At 42.9% G+C, this 16,609-nt stretch overlaps 1 pseudogene; it reads right to left on the bottom strand.

Annotated features, from left to right (window-relative positions):
* LOC115471343 overlaps positions 1 to 16,609 on the bottom strand; it is a 149,969-nt pseudogene that overhangs the window by 112,006 nt on the left and 21,354 nt on the right.

Raw genomic sequence — 16,609 nt, 5'->3', positions numbered from 1 at the left:
TCCCACGCGTGGTGCTAACCGGGCAGTAATCAGCATTGTATGCGCACTGACAATTACCACCTGGTTATAGCGTGAGACCTTACCGCTAGTAAATGGGTGGCAGTAAGGTATGAGGCCCAAAGTGTACATGCGCCAATTTTCATTTTGCTGCATGTCCATTTCCAGGCAAAATAAAAGTCCTTTTTTGCAGGTGCACTGAAAAATGGACCTGTGTGTGTTCAGTATACGCGACTACACAAGTGCAGGTCATTTTTCGGCGCACCTTAGTAAAAGGACCCCTTAGACACTGAAAAAATTTGGCACTACCTTTTGGATTCTATATATTGTAAGCTCTTTGAGAAGGGACTGTCTTTCTTCTGTTTGTGCAGCGCTGCGTACGCCTTGTAGCGCTATAGAAATGCTAAATAGTAGTAGTAGTAGTAATATAGTGTGCCTGTGCCTAGAGTTCCACACCGAAATCCAAGCATATTCTATAAGAATGCACAAACCTTAATTGACTTAACAAGCTAATCAGTGTTGATAACAGCACTTAACAAGCAATCATGTGCACTAATTGACAATAATTACATTTTACGTGCATAACTCTCTAAGCATATTCTGTATGCAGTGCGCCTAACTTCTAACGCGTGCAGGCAAAATGGGCATGGTTATGGGTGGGGAAATGGGCGTTTCACGAGCGTTCCAAGATTTGCACACGTAGTTATAGAATGTGGCCAGTGCACATAAAGCTACATGCCAGGATTTATGCCATGTGTTTGTTGATATAAATGGATGCATGTAGTTTTAGGCACTACAATCCCACTTGGGCGTATTCTACATACCATGCCTAAATTTTATAGAATATGCTTAGGCAAAAATGTTTTTGTGCATATTTTTTAGGCATCAAACATAGAAACCCCCTAAGCATTATTCTACAAAGGGCATGTACCTTATATACAATAGCACGTAAGCATGGATCCTGCGCCTAACCTTTGGGCGCTGAAGTTATACCTGATGACACCAGGTGTCAATGCCAGTGGCCAAGTTAGGCACACTTAGGCCAAATTCTGTAATTCCACACGCAAATTTTTGGAACAGCCCCCCCCCCCCCCGGCCATGCCCCCTTTTCAAACAAACAAACAATAGAAAAGTTGGCCATCAATCCTTATAGAATAGCGCACTGCCAGATGCACGCACAACTTCTAATCAAAGTTAATTAACTGCAATAATTGGTTGTTAGATCCCAATAATTCCTTCTGAAGAGCTTGTTAATCAATTAAGTTGCATATGCGTCTTGGGCACGCACCCAAACTTCAGCACACAGTTTGGGGCATGATATATAGAATCCAGGGGTTTATGGTTTCTTTGTTTGAATGTACAAGATCTTTTAAATGTGGGTTGGGTACAGGAATGGGAAAGACAACTGTGGTAATGGTAGCAATAGGATAGGGATGTGAAAGAATTGACTGGAGATGAGGTGGGGATGGGGACCAGATTATGTCCCCGTGCATATCTCTAGTCTTATGATTAATAGTTGTGACACCATATTCTTTCTCTACCTTTTTGACTGCACTTCCCCTGTCTAACATTTTCTCTTATCTCTTTTAATTCTGTATATTTTAAACTGCTCTAGGGGGTCCTTTTACTAAGCTGCAGTAAAAAGTGGCCTGCGCTAGTTTGGGCACGTGAAATTAAACTGGGCCATTTTTTACCACAGTGGGTAAAAAGGCCTTTTTTTAATGGGGCGGTAAATGGCTGAGCGCTAATATTAAAAGTAGCACATGGCTATTTACTGCCTGAGCCCTTACTGCCACATATTCACTTGGTGGTAAGGGCTTTCGCGCTACTGCTGTGGTAATCAGACAGCACATGGCAATGTGGCCGCACTGCTGATTTCAGCCGGGAACGCTACTCGAACGTTAGCCCTACCGCTGCTTAAAAGGGCCCCTAGCTGTTTTATTCAGTAGTACAGCATGCATCTTTAGTGAACACCCCTGACCTACCTATGCCTATGCCCCTCCCATGGGCACGCCCCTTTTGAGTTGCACGCTTTAAGATTTCTGCACAGATCTTTAAGAATATGACTCTGCAAGATGCACATGCAAATCAAAAATGTTGCTAATTAATGCCAGTAACTGATTGTTACCACCCAACTATTAGCACTAATTGGCTTGTTTAGCCAATTTAGTTGTGCATACATCTCAGGATAGTGCACAGTTTTGCACATGGAAATTTGTGCGCCATTTATAGAATCCAGCCAATACTGGCTAAACTCTTTTCATATCCACAAACCCTGCAGATTCTATTGACTCTGTACAAAAATGGAAGAACAGACATTGCTAAGATAAATACCTCAACTAGGGGTCCTTTTATTAAGCTGCGGTAAAAAGTGGCCTGTGCTAATTTAGATGCGTGAAATTGGCGAGCGCTGGGCCACTTTTTACTGCAGCTGGGGAAAAAGGCCTTTTTTAAATGGAGCAGTTAATGGCAGTGTGTTAAAAGTAGCAATTGGCTATTTACTGCCTGAGCCCTTAACGCCACCAGTTTACTTGGCAGAAAGGGCTCACACACTACTCATGCTGTAATCTGACAGCGAGCGCCAATGTGGCTGCACTGCCGATTACCGCCAGGCACACTCCCCACAAAATAGAAAATTATTTTCTACCATTGGAAACAGCGCACACCAACTTCAAAATTACCACGGTCGCCCACGCTACCCTGGCAGTAGTGTCGATTTGGCATGTGCTATCCACGCGTTAGCCCTACCGCGACTTAGTAAAAGGGCCCCATAGAAAGATGTTTCTCAGCATGGGGGCATAACTGAAAGTATCGGTAGCATTGGAGCCGACTCTGTGGGTGCTGTGGGTGCTTGAGCACTCCCAATATTGAGAAAATTCCTTGTATGTGTCCAGGGAGGGGTCATTTCCATTGGGCTTAGCACCCCCAATAATTTTGAAAAGTTGGCTCCTATGGCCCAGTATGGCTTAGTTTACTATGGCATGAATGAAAAAATACTATGCAAAATGATACTAAGACTTTTGATTCTAAAGAACAGCTGCCAGCAATCATAGAACACTCTTGAATGCAGATGAGCTGAAGAGAAGATTCTCATGATAGTATAGGATAACCCTGTGTAGAACTGTGATCGTATTTGGACAGACATCCCTCTTACTCTCTGTTTTCTCTGTTTTCTCTCTCTTCTTTCTAAATTTCTGAGTGATGACTCATTGTTAATATAGATGAATTGTGGGGCAAATTACTATTTTGATTTTGCTGTTTGGATTGTGATACCACTTTGAGAGATCATTTGAACCATACATTAGCAGTAAATCTTGTTCTGTCAAAACTGATGTGCATATATACTTTTGGAAGGAATGTGGTACACATGTTTGTATTTTTACCCCGATGTAGGTATATGCCAAAACGTTGCTGTCTTGGGTTTTATGATTTGTATGGGCTAAACAAGTTATTTGGGGTATTTTTCTTTTTTCTTAGTACATGCTATTTTATCTACACAATACTAATGAAGCAAACATGAATATAATAAATTATTAAAATTCCATGCAGGGAAAGAAATGTTTTTCGAAGAAGTGTGTTATTATTCAGCTAATTAAAAGCATGATGGACTACTAGCTAATTAGTTCCAAAAAAAGAACTAAAGTCCATTCACTCAAGAGGGATAAGGAACAGGTACTTACTTCTACAAATAGAACATCACAGCAGTTTAGGAAATAATTCTCAGAATTATATTCATCTAACCCTTTGAATCAATTATCTAACACTTCTCAAAATCTAGAATCTTTTTAGTCTACAGTAAATTCTCTCATCCAATCTGAGTCCACATGATTTAGGGGCACTTTTACTAAGATGCATTAAGAAATGGCTTGGGACTGGATTCTGGAAATGGCTTCCTTGTCAGTTGCACGCTAAAAGATTTACACTTACACATCAATTCAAAATGCTGCCAATTAACACCAATAATTGAATGTTAGAACCCAATTATTGGCACTAATTGGCTTGTTATTAAATTAAAATGTGCCCAAATTTGCACACACAATATTGAGTGCCATCTATAGAATCCAGGGATTAGTGAGGTCAATATTCACACCAAGGGAGGTAGCCGGGCTGCCTCCCCTGGATATTTTGGCTGGTTTCAAATTAACCAAGTCAATATTCAATGCTGGCCAGTTAAGTTGAAACCGGCCAAAAATAGGCCTGCTATTTTGGTAGCCTAATTTGGCCACTAAACTTAGCTAGCGATGCGCTGAATATTAGCTTATAGCTGGTTATATCATGCGATATTACTGGTTGTTATCTGCTAAGTGCTAACTGGCAATATTCTGCAGGAGACAGCCAGCTATCTCCCGCTGAATATTGCCAGATAGCCAGTTAAGTCCCATTTAACCAGCCAGGAGCTGTTCCTGGACGGTTAAATGGTTTTAAATATTGGGGAGAATGCTCCTAAATTTATGCTCCTGAATGCATGCTAAATCTATGAGCAAACTAGGCCCTAAATTAGGAGCATAAATTTCAGAGCATAGATTACGCTCGTATTTTAGGAGTGTAAATTTATAAGACCCTAAACCCATTCCTACTGCACCCCTAACATAGGGCTTTTTTTTCTTTTTGTAGGTCCAATGCTAATTTTTCCATTAGTGCAGGAGACCTGCAAACATATTAATGCAAAAGCAGTTACCACCTCCTTTTTTTTAAAATATTTTTCGGGAGTGGGCAGGTCATAGTTGGTTAATGGGTATGTTTGCATTAGTGTGTGCTAGCTGGATAACACTGCCATACCCATTTCCCGCCAATGACATGTTTCCTCCTGAAAAATATTTTAAAAAATAGAGCGTAGTTAGTGTGCGCTGACAAGTAAATTTCCACAAAATAAAGTGTTTCATGGTAAACTTTTTTTCCATATTAAGCATGAATTAGTGCTTAAAGTGGTTTAGTAAAAGGTCCTTTATTGCTTCAAACTCCAATATTTTGTACAATCTTTCTCCTCATGTTTACTGAATTTAGGTAAATACCTGGAACACACAAAGCTTCTAAGACTTCTTCAAGTATTAGAAAAGCCAAGAAAACAAAACAAAACATGTACATTCAAAATTATAGGCCAGTATCATTATTTAATCCAGATGACAAAATTTATGTTAAAATATTACCACTAAGTCAAGTAAGGTAGTGTATGAAGTTATCTACAGAGATCAAATTGGATTCATGCAGTAACAATTTATTACGGATAATGCTTGCTTATTCCACCGTGTAACTCATGCTGCTAAATCCCTTGCATATGCAGTGCTTGCTGGATCCCTAGACATTGAGAAAACATTTGATTGCATTGAATAATTTGGATTCCTGAATAGAGTATGTGCCCTGTAGACTCATCCTTCTGCAAAAAAAAAAAAAAAAAAAAAATTGGTCCATACCATAATCACTGACCCCTTTATACCACTTAGGGGCACTAGACAAAAAAAAAAAAGCTCCTCCCTACTCCATTTATTGTTAATTTGGCAGTAGAATCCTTTTCATTGCTGATCCATCAAAATCCTAACATAGAAGATGTAGCTATTAAAAATGTTGAGATTAAGCTGTCAGCATATGCAGGTGACATGTTCCTGATCCACAGGTATCCCTTCCTGTCCTGCTTTTATCTATAGACTTTCCAGCTTATAATCGAAAGAGAAAAACGCCTATATTGCGACCCAAATCGGGAGATGGGCGTCTTTCTCCCGTGGGCGCCCAAATCGGTATAATCGAAAGCCGATTTTGGGCGTTTTCAACTGCAATCCATCGCGGAAACGGGTAAAGTTGATGGGGGCGTATTGGAGGCGTGGTGAAGGCAGAACTGGGGCGTGGTTATCAGCCGAGGAGAGATGGGCGTCTTTAGCTGATAATCAGAAAAAAAAGGCGTTTTTACCGCGATTTTGGGTCACTTTTTTTGGACCCTTTTTTTTCACAAACAGGTCCCAAAAAAGTGCCCCAACTGACCAGATGACCACTGGAGGGAATCGGGGATCACCTCCACCGGACTCCCCCAGTGGTCACTAACCCCCTCCCACCAAAAAAAACTCACTTGAAAAACTTTTTTTCCAGGCTCTATGCCAGCCTCAAATGCCGTACCCACCTCTATGACTGCAATGTGTTCTATCCTGTGACAGTTTTTCCCTGGTTCTGATGTGGCTCTCGGGTGAGTGTGACACCTTTTCTGTTATGCGCACTGCAGAGTCACATCAGCAATGCATTGTGGTGGGTGCAGGGTATTTTTTGTGATTCCACTAGCTTGTGGCAAATGCTCACGATGTTGGTAGTTGGTAGGCTCTACTCCCATGGTGCTTTCCCCCCTGCTTACTGGGTCAGAGTGTGCCCTGTTTTGTTTCCGGTAGTCCATGAGGTAGTGGCCATTTTTGTAAGCCAGTTTTAGATCCCTTTCACGTGTTAGCTGCATTACAGAACTTAGTTCTTCCCTTGAATGTGGCTGAAAGAGGGCATTGTACACCATTCTGCCAGCTCTGACCTACTGCTCATCTCAGTACCAGGGAGATTCGTTGCCAGTGGGGCACAACCTCTGATCTGCAGTTAACTGTGAGTAAGTGTGCTTATTCCAATAAAGGACGTTTTCGGAGAGATTAGTCTTCATGTGTCAACTGGTGTGCCAATGTTATATAGCAGCAACCAGTCCTAGAGGCCTGCGTGTATGCAGGTCCCTGGAGTACTTTTAGTGGGTACCGCAGTGCACTTCAGCTAGGCGGACCCAGGCCCATCCCCCCCTACCTGTAACACTTGTGCTGGTAAATGGGAGGCCTGCAAAACCCACTGTACCCACATGTAGGTGCCCCCTTCACCCCTAAGAGCTATGGTAGTGTTGTACATTTGTGGGTAGTGGGTTTTGGGGGAGGGGGTTGGGTGCTCAGCACCCGTGGTAAGGGAGCTATGCATGTGGGAGCGTTGTCTGAAGTCCACCGCACTGACCTCTAGGGTTCCCAGTTGGTGTCCTGGCATGTCAGGGGGAGCGAGTGTACTACAAATCGTGGCCCTTCCCATGACCAAATAGTTCAGATTAGGACGTTTTTGAACTGGGCGTTTTTAGTTTCCATTATCGCTAAAAAAAAAACAAACGCCCAGCTGAAAAACGTCCATTTTTTTTGAAAATACGGTCTGTCCCGCCTCTTCACATACCTGTTTTCGGACATAGACGCCCATGGAGATAGGCGTTCACGTTCAATTATGCCCCCGACGTCTTCCCTTTCTCAGTATAAAACTAATAGAGATAAACCTCAAACGCTTCCTTTAAATGTTCATATACAAAATGGATATACACAATATGATTTTACATGGGCCTCACAAAGGATGTAATAGCTGAAACTGTATTTTTGTAATGATATTTCCTCTAGTATGTCAGGTACAGATTATTGTTAACCTGGGAGCTTTTCACTACATTAAAGACTGTTTTTAACTATTATCTGCCTCCTTGATCTGTCTCCCATTTTAATAAAGGCCTTTTTTCCCGCTGCGGTAAAAAATGGCCTAGCATGCACCAATTTTGTGCACCAAAAGTAGCATAAGCCACTTTTTGCCGTAGCTCAGTAAAGGGCCCCTTAATGCAGCATTTTAGTGCATAACGTACAGTGGGGCCCTTTTACTAAACGATGTTAGAATCTGGGCTTAACACATCTCAGTGCAGGACTCTCCCGCGTACTATGCCAGAATTCAACGTGGCACTTCTTAGAAACATTTTCCTTTTTTTTTTACAGGCCAAGCACTATTATTTATTATTATTATTATTTATTTAGATTTTGCTCACACCTTTTTCAGTAGTAGCTCAAGGTGAGTTACATTCAGGTACTCTGAATATTTCTCTATTCCAGGAGGGCTCACAATCTAAGTAATATTGATTTTGCTGCAAGGTACCTGCAAAAAGTTAACACAGGAGCACTTATTCCTTCTATTTAGGAGGCGCTAAGTTCTCCAACATTAAGAGGCCCTTTTACTAAGCCACGCTCAAAAGTGGTCGGCGCTGTTTGTAGTGCGTGGGTTTTCTATGCGTGGCGGTCACTTTGAGTGAGGCAGTAAAATGGCTGCATTTTTTTAATTTCCCAATTAGCATGTGGCCATTACTGCCAACTATGTACTAGGCAGTAAGGGCTCTGACGCTACACCTGCGCTAATAGGGCAGTGCACAGCAATGTACCCCTGTTTACACAATTAACACTAGACACGCCTACCATGCTAAAAAATAAAAAGTAATTATTAGTGAAAAATTAGCGCCCACTGATCGGCACACTACTGTGGGATTCCTCAGCATGTCCCGTGGCAGTGCTTTTTGACAAGCAGCAGGCACAAGCTATCAAAGGAAATTAACAGGAAAAATGATAAATCAAGACAATTTTAAAGAATGTTAGATATCCTTTCTCAGCCCACAAAAGGAGGAGGGATAGGTCCAAAGATAGGGACATCAAAGAAAGAAAAAAAATATATAGGTATATTAAAGGCCTTGTCTAGACTAATGCACAGTTCAAAAAAGTAACAACTTTATCTGACTTTCTTTTAATCTCTGGGGGGTCCTTTTACCAAACTGCAGTAAAAGGGGGCCTGTGTTGGCATCAGCGTGTGTTTTTGACGTGCCCTGAGGCCCCTTTTTACCACAGCGGTGTTTTTTTTTTTTTTTTAACAAATGGCTGTGCGACAAGTGAACCACTTGCCGCACAGCCATTTTGGAGAGGAGCACTTACTGCCACCCATTGAGATGGTGGAAAGGGCTCCGGCGCTAACTTGGCAGCACTGCCAGATTACTACCGGAAGCATCAAAAGTGGCGTGCGCTAGGGGTGGGAATTACCACCAGGCTGCTGCGGTAGCCCGGCAGTAGTTCCGGATTAGTGAGCGGTAAACCTGCATTGGGCTTACCGCCTCTTCGTAAAAGACCCCTTGGATGTCTTCTTCAAGTTTAGTCATTATTTTTTTGGACTATGGACTTGGACCTTATAGAATCTAAAACAGCATGCAGAATAGCTATGCCTTACGGCTGTCGCATCCTACTTCAGAAAAACAAGCCTACCTTTGTTTCATTTCAGGAACAATGTCATCAATAGTGTGCACTATTGCTCAGGCAGTGCATCCTATTGCTCAATAATATACACCATTGTGCAATATTATGCCATATGATAAACCATGTGTATTACTAAGCAATAGGGTACAGTATTAAGGATAGCAGGCGAAAGTAATTTCAAATGAAAGCACATTCCTATTATTGGGATGCATCTACTTTTAGCACTAAAAGAAATCCTGATTCTGAGAGAAACCCATAAATGCCTAATTGACCTAAATTCAATTTTGTAGGTATCTCGGAAGCCTACTAAGCAAGCTGCACTATGGTACAACCCTCAATTTAAAATTAATAACATTATGATTAACTGGTCTTTTAGGCAGAGTAAAGGAATTTGGATGGTAAATCACTTCTTGGAAAGTAATAAGTTCTTATCATTTCAAGCTGTAGCCCACAGATTTCATCTCCCTCCTTCTCAATTTTTTTTAAATGGCTCCAGTTCAGGCATTTTTTAATGCAAAGCAAAGGTTCACCACTGCTATATAGCCAAGTAGAACCAATTATCTCAATGGTCATACAGCTTCTAACTTACATAAATTTATGAGACACTAACCAGCTTATAATCGAAAGAGAAAAATGTGGACATTGGATATCAACTGCAATTTATCAACTGCCAAATGGGCACGCTTCTAGTGTCTAAGCAAGCCTTATCATTAGCCAGTATCAGCCAACTGATGTTTCTCTATTAGCGTAACTAGATTTGGGGCCAGTTTGAAGTCTGGTGTGCTTCCAGAGAGGGTTGTGTCCATCAACCAGCAGAGGGAGATAGAGAGCACACTTTTTTCAGTGCCTCATACCAGCTTGCTCCACTGCCTCTCTTCAGTATTTGAAGCTTCCAAAGCAGTATGGCAAACCGCAATGGGAATAACATAAGCTTTCCTCACAGCGAACGATGGCCCTACAACAAAAGGCATTAACTCAGAATGGAGGGAATGAAACATCCTCCCGGAGGGCATAAACTCATCCTCCACTGAGACATAACTGGAGGGAATAAACTCATCCTCCCGGAGGGAATAAACTCATCCTGGATGCAGCCGAATCCGCAGGAGCACTCGCCCTATCAAGGGCCACGGAGGGAACACATACAGTAGGCCCGGAGGCCAGGGTTGAGCCAAGGCATCCAACCCCGCCGCGCGAGGATCTCTCTGTCTGCTGAAGAAGCATGGGACTTTGGCATTGGAGCTTGTCGCCATTAGATCCATCACGGGCTTGCCCCACTTGGCACATATCTGCAGGAACACTTTGTCTGCAAGTTCCCACTCCGCTGGATCGATCTGATGCCTGCTTAGATAATCGGCTTGCACGTTGCTCTGACCTGCAATGAGAGCTGCCGACAGAAACTGTAGATGCAGCTCGGCCCAGTGGCAAATTTGTTCGGCCTGCGTGGCTAGAGCTCTGCACTGAGTGCCGCCTTGTCGATTTATGTAGGCCACTGCTGTCGTGTTGTCCGACATCACTCTGACAGCCAATCCTTCCAGGGTCACTTGAAAGGCCAGAAGCGCCTGAAACACCGCTTTCAACTCTAGGTGGTTGATGGACCACTCCGACTCCTCGGGTGTCCATAGACCCTGGGCATGCTTCCCCTTGCAATGTGCACCCCAGCCTTTCAGACTGGCATCTGTCACCACTAGGCACCAATCGGGGAGTGCCAGTGGCATTCCTCGCCGCAGCATGCTGTCTGAGAGTCACCACTCCATGCTGAGTCGGGCCGCAGGGAGCCAAGAGAGTCTGCATTGGTAATCCTGAGATACTGGAGACCATCTTTGGGGTAGAGCATACTGTAGAGGTCTCAGGTGCGCTCTCGCCCAGGGCACCAGTTCCATGGTGGCCGTCATCGATCCAAGCAGCTGGACAATGTCCCAAGCTCGCGGGCGGGGCATCCTCAGGAGCAGATGGACCTGATTCTGAAGCTTGCACCGCCTTTGCTCGGGTAGGTACACATACCCCGAGGCTGTGTCGAACCTGGCCCCCAAATACTCTAGAGACTGCGAGGGGGTCAGGTGACGTTTGGCCAAATTGATGACCCAGCCCAGAGATTAAAGTACCGAGACCACTCTGGCTGTTACATGCTGACTCTCTGCAGCAGAGTTTGCTCGAATGAGCCAGTCGTCCAGGTACGGGTGAACCCGAATACCCTCTCACCTTAGAAAGGCAGCTACTACCACCATAACCTTCGAAAAGGTGCGGCATCAGGCGGAGGCCGGCCGGCAAGCAAATAAGCTGAAAAGATAGATTCTTTAAGCCAGCGGGCAATAGTGGCTTTAGACGCTGGAGACCCTCTGTGAGGACCTGATAGCAAAACAAACAGATGATCAGAGGTCCTGAAAGAGTTAGTAACTCGCAGATACTGTAGCAGAGTCCTGCGCATGTCCAACAGGGGGGCAAGTGTACTACGAATCGTGGCCCCTCCCACGACCAAATGGCTCGGATTAGGACGTTTTTGAGCTGGGCGTTTTTAGTTTCCATTATCGCTAAAAAAAACAAACGCCCAGCTCAAAAACGTCCGCCCGCCCCTTCACGGACCCGTTCTCGGAGATAAACGCCCATGGAGATAGGCGTTTGCGTTCGATTATGCCCCTCCACTTCTCTACCCCATTGAAAATACTGTATATGATGCATGACTTTCCCTTTTTGGATTTATTGGTCATCTGAGAAGGTTAAAGGTGCTTTTTCACACCTGGTCCTCTACTATCCAAACGTCAATCCACATTTTAGTTGGAGGTTTGGGGATTCAATTGACTTATTGAGGTCTACAAAACAAATTACTTATAAGAATTGGCATTTTAAAATCCGGTCCATTGTCTAATCCTATTCTTCCATGCCAACAAATGTTATTGGATATTCTGTTCTCTCTTCCTCTGAAAATGATTTGGGAATATTTTTTTAAACATTCATTTCTGGTGGAACTCGGTTTTGTTAACTCACAGCAACTCACAGTTATGGTTTCCAATTGAAAATTATCCAGCTTCTTTTTTAAATATATCTCTGTTTTCTTGTTAATAGCTCTGTTTTGCATTATGAGAAAGGATGAATGCACACACCACCTCACCTCAAATATTTTATTCTTATTGTTTTAGGAGCCCTTTAACAAAGCGGAGGTAAGCCCAACATGGACTTACCACATGCTAATCTGGAGCTACCGCCGGCCCAACGTGGGTGCTGGTAGTAGTTCTGGCCCCAGTCAGTGCCATTTCCCAAGCTAGGGAAAATTGGCCTGTATTTTTTAGCATGTCATGCGCTACCCAGTTACTGCCAGGTTAGTGTGGGAGCTGTTACCGTCATCTCAATAGGGGGGGGGGCGATAAGTGCTCCCCCATGCATGGCCACGAGGTAAAAGCAATCTTACTGCATGGCTATGGCTATTTTTAGCCTTTTCTACCCGCTGCAATAAAAAGGGCCGCTGCGCATTGGCAAAAATGGCCCCCGTTGCAAGTGCAAGATCCCTTTTACCACAGCTTGGTAAAAGGAGCCCTAGTTTGTTATATCACCATGTGTAATGAGATGGATAAGGGGACAAATATCTATATAAATATAGGGGTAAATCTAACCGGCACTTCCGGCACCTCAGCTGTAACTGTGTGCTCACCCCAAAATCAGGTGTTTGTAATCGGGCCTGGATACTAGCACACTATAAGTTACCGGAAATGTGTTAGAATCACTATCCTCGTCTTCCACTCTCTAAGATTGGAAGAGGAAAATGAAACTAAATTTAGGATTCTCCCTATTGGGCTCCCACACAACTCAATCAGCCACAGGGTTCTTTTCAATGCAATAAATTTTTATTTATTTTAAATTCTTTAAATTCAATCTCAAAGTAAATTAAAGACAACTTACAAAATTATACAATGATCCCACAATTTATGTACAATGAATAACCTGTTTCTTCTAAAAGGAAATATAAACTTGCTTCTTTTCTCTTTTCAGGTATTCTTACCACAGAATCAGAACAGACAGCAGATAAGTATAATGTTTTTGTTTTCACTAAATCTTTCCCCTGTTAACAATTCTTTGTACTCTCCCAAAAGATGTTTCTCCGGAATTTGATACTTTGTGTTCCCCTTTATGTTTTGCAGGAAACGTCTCCTTTTCTTCCCCCCCCCCCCCCCCCCCCTTCAGGAACAGGTAAGTATTTGATTTGGATTTTTTTCTCTTCTCTCTTTTCCCCTTTTTCCCCTTTAAGGTAAGTAGCACCCACTTTCCCCTTGATACTCAGTCCCAGTATCTAAGTCACTTAGCTGTCGGGGTCTCAATTCCTTTGGTTCCAAGCGTGTCGGTGAAATCTTTCTTGCGCCGGGGCCCTTGTAGATTTTCTTAAATGCACAGCTGGTCTTCCTCCTAAACCTCCCCTCAAAACCAAAGTAAATGGAGAGAAAACCCTGTCTGCTCTGGGTAACGGCAGAAATTCTGCTTCTAGGAGAATTTTACACTGTGGCCCTCTGTCTCTTAAAATTAAAATAACTTCAGTTTGTCCCTTTCTCTTAAGTTTTCTCCTTTTCTAACTATTTTTTCTTTCCCTAACTAATACTAATGTAATAGTGTTGGCCGGTCTTAGACACTTTCACTACTCTTTCACAATACTTTATATCACTTTACATTCCATTCATACTTCTATATTGTTTTCTAACCACTTCAGTAATTTAACACTTAACTCCTAAAAAAAACTATTTTAAATTCCAAAAATTCCTTAACTATTACACCCCTACTATATTCCCAAACACCCCCTTATATAACTCACACCCCGCACCCCTTACAAACCCAGTTACTATTAATCCTATTTCCTAAACTTAATAAATTTTAACCAAACTTCCCCACTAAACCACTATAACCCCCTCAATAATACACTATTCTCTAATTATTTTTTCCTTCAAAATTTCTCAAATTTCCTCCACTTTTACCCTTCAAACACCTTCCACTCTCTCCCCTCACACACCACACACCTCTCTCCTTGACTGACCAACACCTTCTGACCAACTGCCTCAACCACCGTTTCCAGGGAGACCAGTGCTGGCTTGCCATTCCGAGACCAGCTCAGCCAATCACTATCCCTTTTAAACATTCCAAGCTGGCTGAGCTGACCTGCGGAATGTTGGCCAGCGCTGCTACAGCTCCATTTTAAAAAATAAAACCCCATAGACTTTAATAGAAAATCATACTAATTAACTAAAATCACCTTAAAATTTTCTCAAATCACTTCAAACTTGACCCAAAAATTAAACTCCCCATTCCCTATCCATCCCTGTTTTCCAATTTTAAAAATCCCAAATTCTCACGTCCGCCTTCAAACAAACTATCCCAGACCCCTCTAAAATTCCCAAATCCAATTAAAAACTATCCCAAAAATTTCCAACTCCCCTCCTGGACCTACCCTGTCGAATTAAAAAAATTAACCCTTTCCTAACCCTATAAAACCCACTCCTGTCAAAAACTCCTATTTAAAAAACAAAAATTAAAAATCTAAAGTACTACAAAAATCCTAAAAAATTCCCTAACCCCAAAACCAAAAACAGAATTTAAATTAAACAAATCCCTCATTTTTAAAAAATAAAAAACCGAATTTACACATTTTAAAAATAAATACATTAAAATTTCGGGTCAAAAGACCCCTTACCTTGACCAGGATTTTCCCCTCACACGACCCCTGCCTTCGGTTCCGGTCCTCGACGTCTTCTCGCAAAACCGGAGGCAAAATAAAAAAGCTCCGAAGCCGGGCCCAAAATTTAGGCCCTGGCTTCGGCCTAAACGCAAAAACGCGCGTTCGCGATGTGTGCATGAGGCGCGCCGCCTCATGCACTCTCGCGCCGACGTCCCCGAATCGCCGGCCATCTTTAAAAAAAACGCTGGCTCTTTGCAGCACTACTCTTTGGCCTCCAGCCACAAAACGGCCCTTTTCTTGGCCGAAGACGACCCGCAGGACCCCGAAGACGGCCCTATTTCTCCTCTTCGGCCCCAGGGACTCACTCGTCCCCGGAGCCATAGCTCTGCCTGGCCCCAAGCAGCGCCAGCTTGCTGCCACTGCTACCGGCCAAACGAGGCCGAACTCCATCAGGAGCACCTCCGGCAGCGCTCCCCTCACTCTTCCCTGCCCCGGACGCCCTCCGGCCCCAAAAATAACCCCGGATCCCCCAAAATGGACCCCAGGTAAACATTTAATTTATGTTTTTCCTAAACCTAAACCCCCTGTTACATAAATACTCAGCCAGCAGGAGTCAGTTTTTTTGGCTGTTGCTGGCATTATGCCTGGATATTCAATGCCAGATCATTTCAGGCACTGGCACTGACTATCTGGCTTTGTGCAGGCAGCTATCCCTTATCTGGTTAAGTTCAATATTGAGCACTTTGACAAAGCTGTGGTAAAAGGAGCCCTGCGGTAGCATCGGTGTGTGGATTTGCCACATGCCAAAAACCTCCTTTTACTGCAGTGAGTAAAAGGCTTATTTTTTAAGAGAAATGGCCCTGCAGAAAATGATACAGTATTCACTAGACAAATTTTCAGCGAAATTAGTATAAAGACCCACTTAGCAAGCTGAAATTTCCAATAATGATAACTTATCACCATGAGCTGTTACCATATGATATAATTCTAATTTATATTGTGGAGAAAAAGACCTCAGTAGTGTACACTTGGCAGCAGATCAAAAATTTCTAAGTGCCAGCTTTGTTTAGACTCCGTTATTATCATTGGTCAAAAAACTCCACGTTTTTATTGATTTTATACATTTTTTGATATTTTCTAATGATTATGGCAATCTGAGGCACATCATAAGATTTATACTTTTCTAACACTTAGCTTAAATCTCTGCCCATACTTTTCTAACACTTAGCTTAAATCTCTGCCCAATGGGGCTCTCTGTTTCACTCTGCTAGTGAGCTTCCTCAGGGGGCTAAGCGAATTACAGCTTTTTGTTATGCCTAAATTCTTTCAAAAGGGTGTCCACTGACTCTGAGATGCTGACACTATGGGCGGAGATTTAACCAAAGAGTTATAAAAGTATATATCTTATGATGAGCCTCAGAATGCCATAATCATTAGAAAATATAAAACATGTATAAAATCAATAAAAACGTGGGGTTTTTTGATCAGTGGTAACGGAGTCTAAACAAAGCTGGCACTTAGAAATTTTTGATCTATTGAGGTCTTTTTCTCCACAATATAAATTAGAATTATAACATATGGTAATAGCTCAAGGTGATAAGTTATCATTATCAGAAACTTCAACCACGGCCATTTCTTGGTGGAGCCCTTACCACCTCCCATTTAGGAGGTGGTAAGGACTCCCACGTTACCCTGGCGGTGCCCGATTACTGCCGGGTAAGTCCCCAGTGTTTGAAAATAAAAATGCATTTCCTAGTGCCACAGTTGGTGCACGGCAGAGGCAAGGACTACCGCCTGGTGGTAGGCCCAATTTGCCATGCACCAACACGGTGGTAGCCCTACTCCCGTTAATAAAAGGGCCCCTTAATTGCCAAAGTGAACAGGACAAAGATAGGACTGAGTTTTATGCAGTCCGATTTGTCCAGTTAACTTA

This window comes from Microcaecilia unicolor, chromosome 5 (genome assembly GCF_901765095.1).
Source record: "Microcaecilia unicolor chromosome 5, aMicUni1.1, whole genome shotgun sequence".
Taxonomy (NCBI): Eukaryota; Metazoa; Chordata; class Amphibia; order Gymnophiona; family Siphonopidae; genus Microcaecilia; species Microcaecilia unicolor.
Note: the sequence above shows the minus strand (reverse complement) of the source record. Positions and strands in the feature narration are given on the sequence as shown.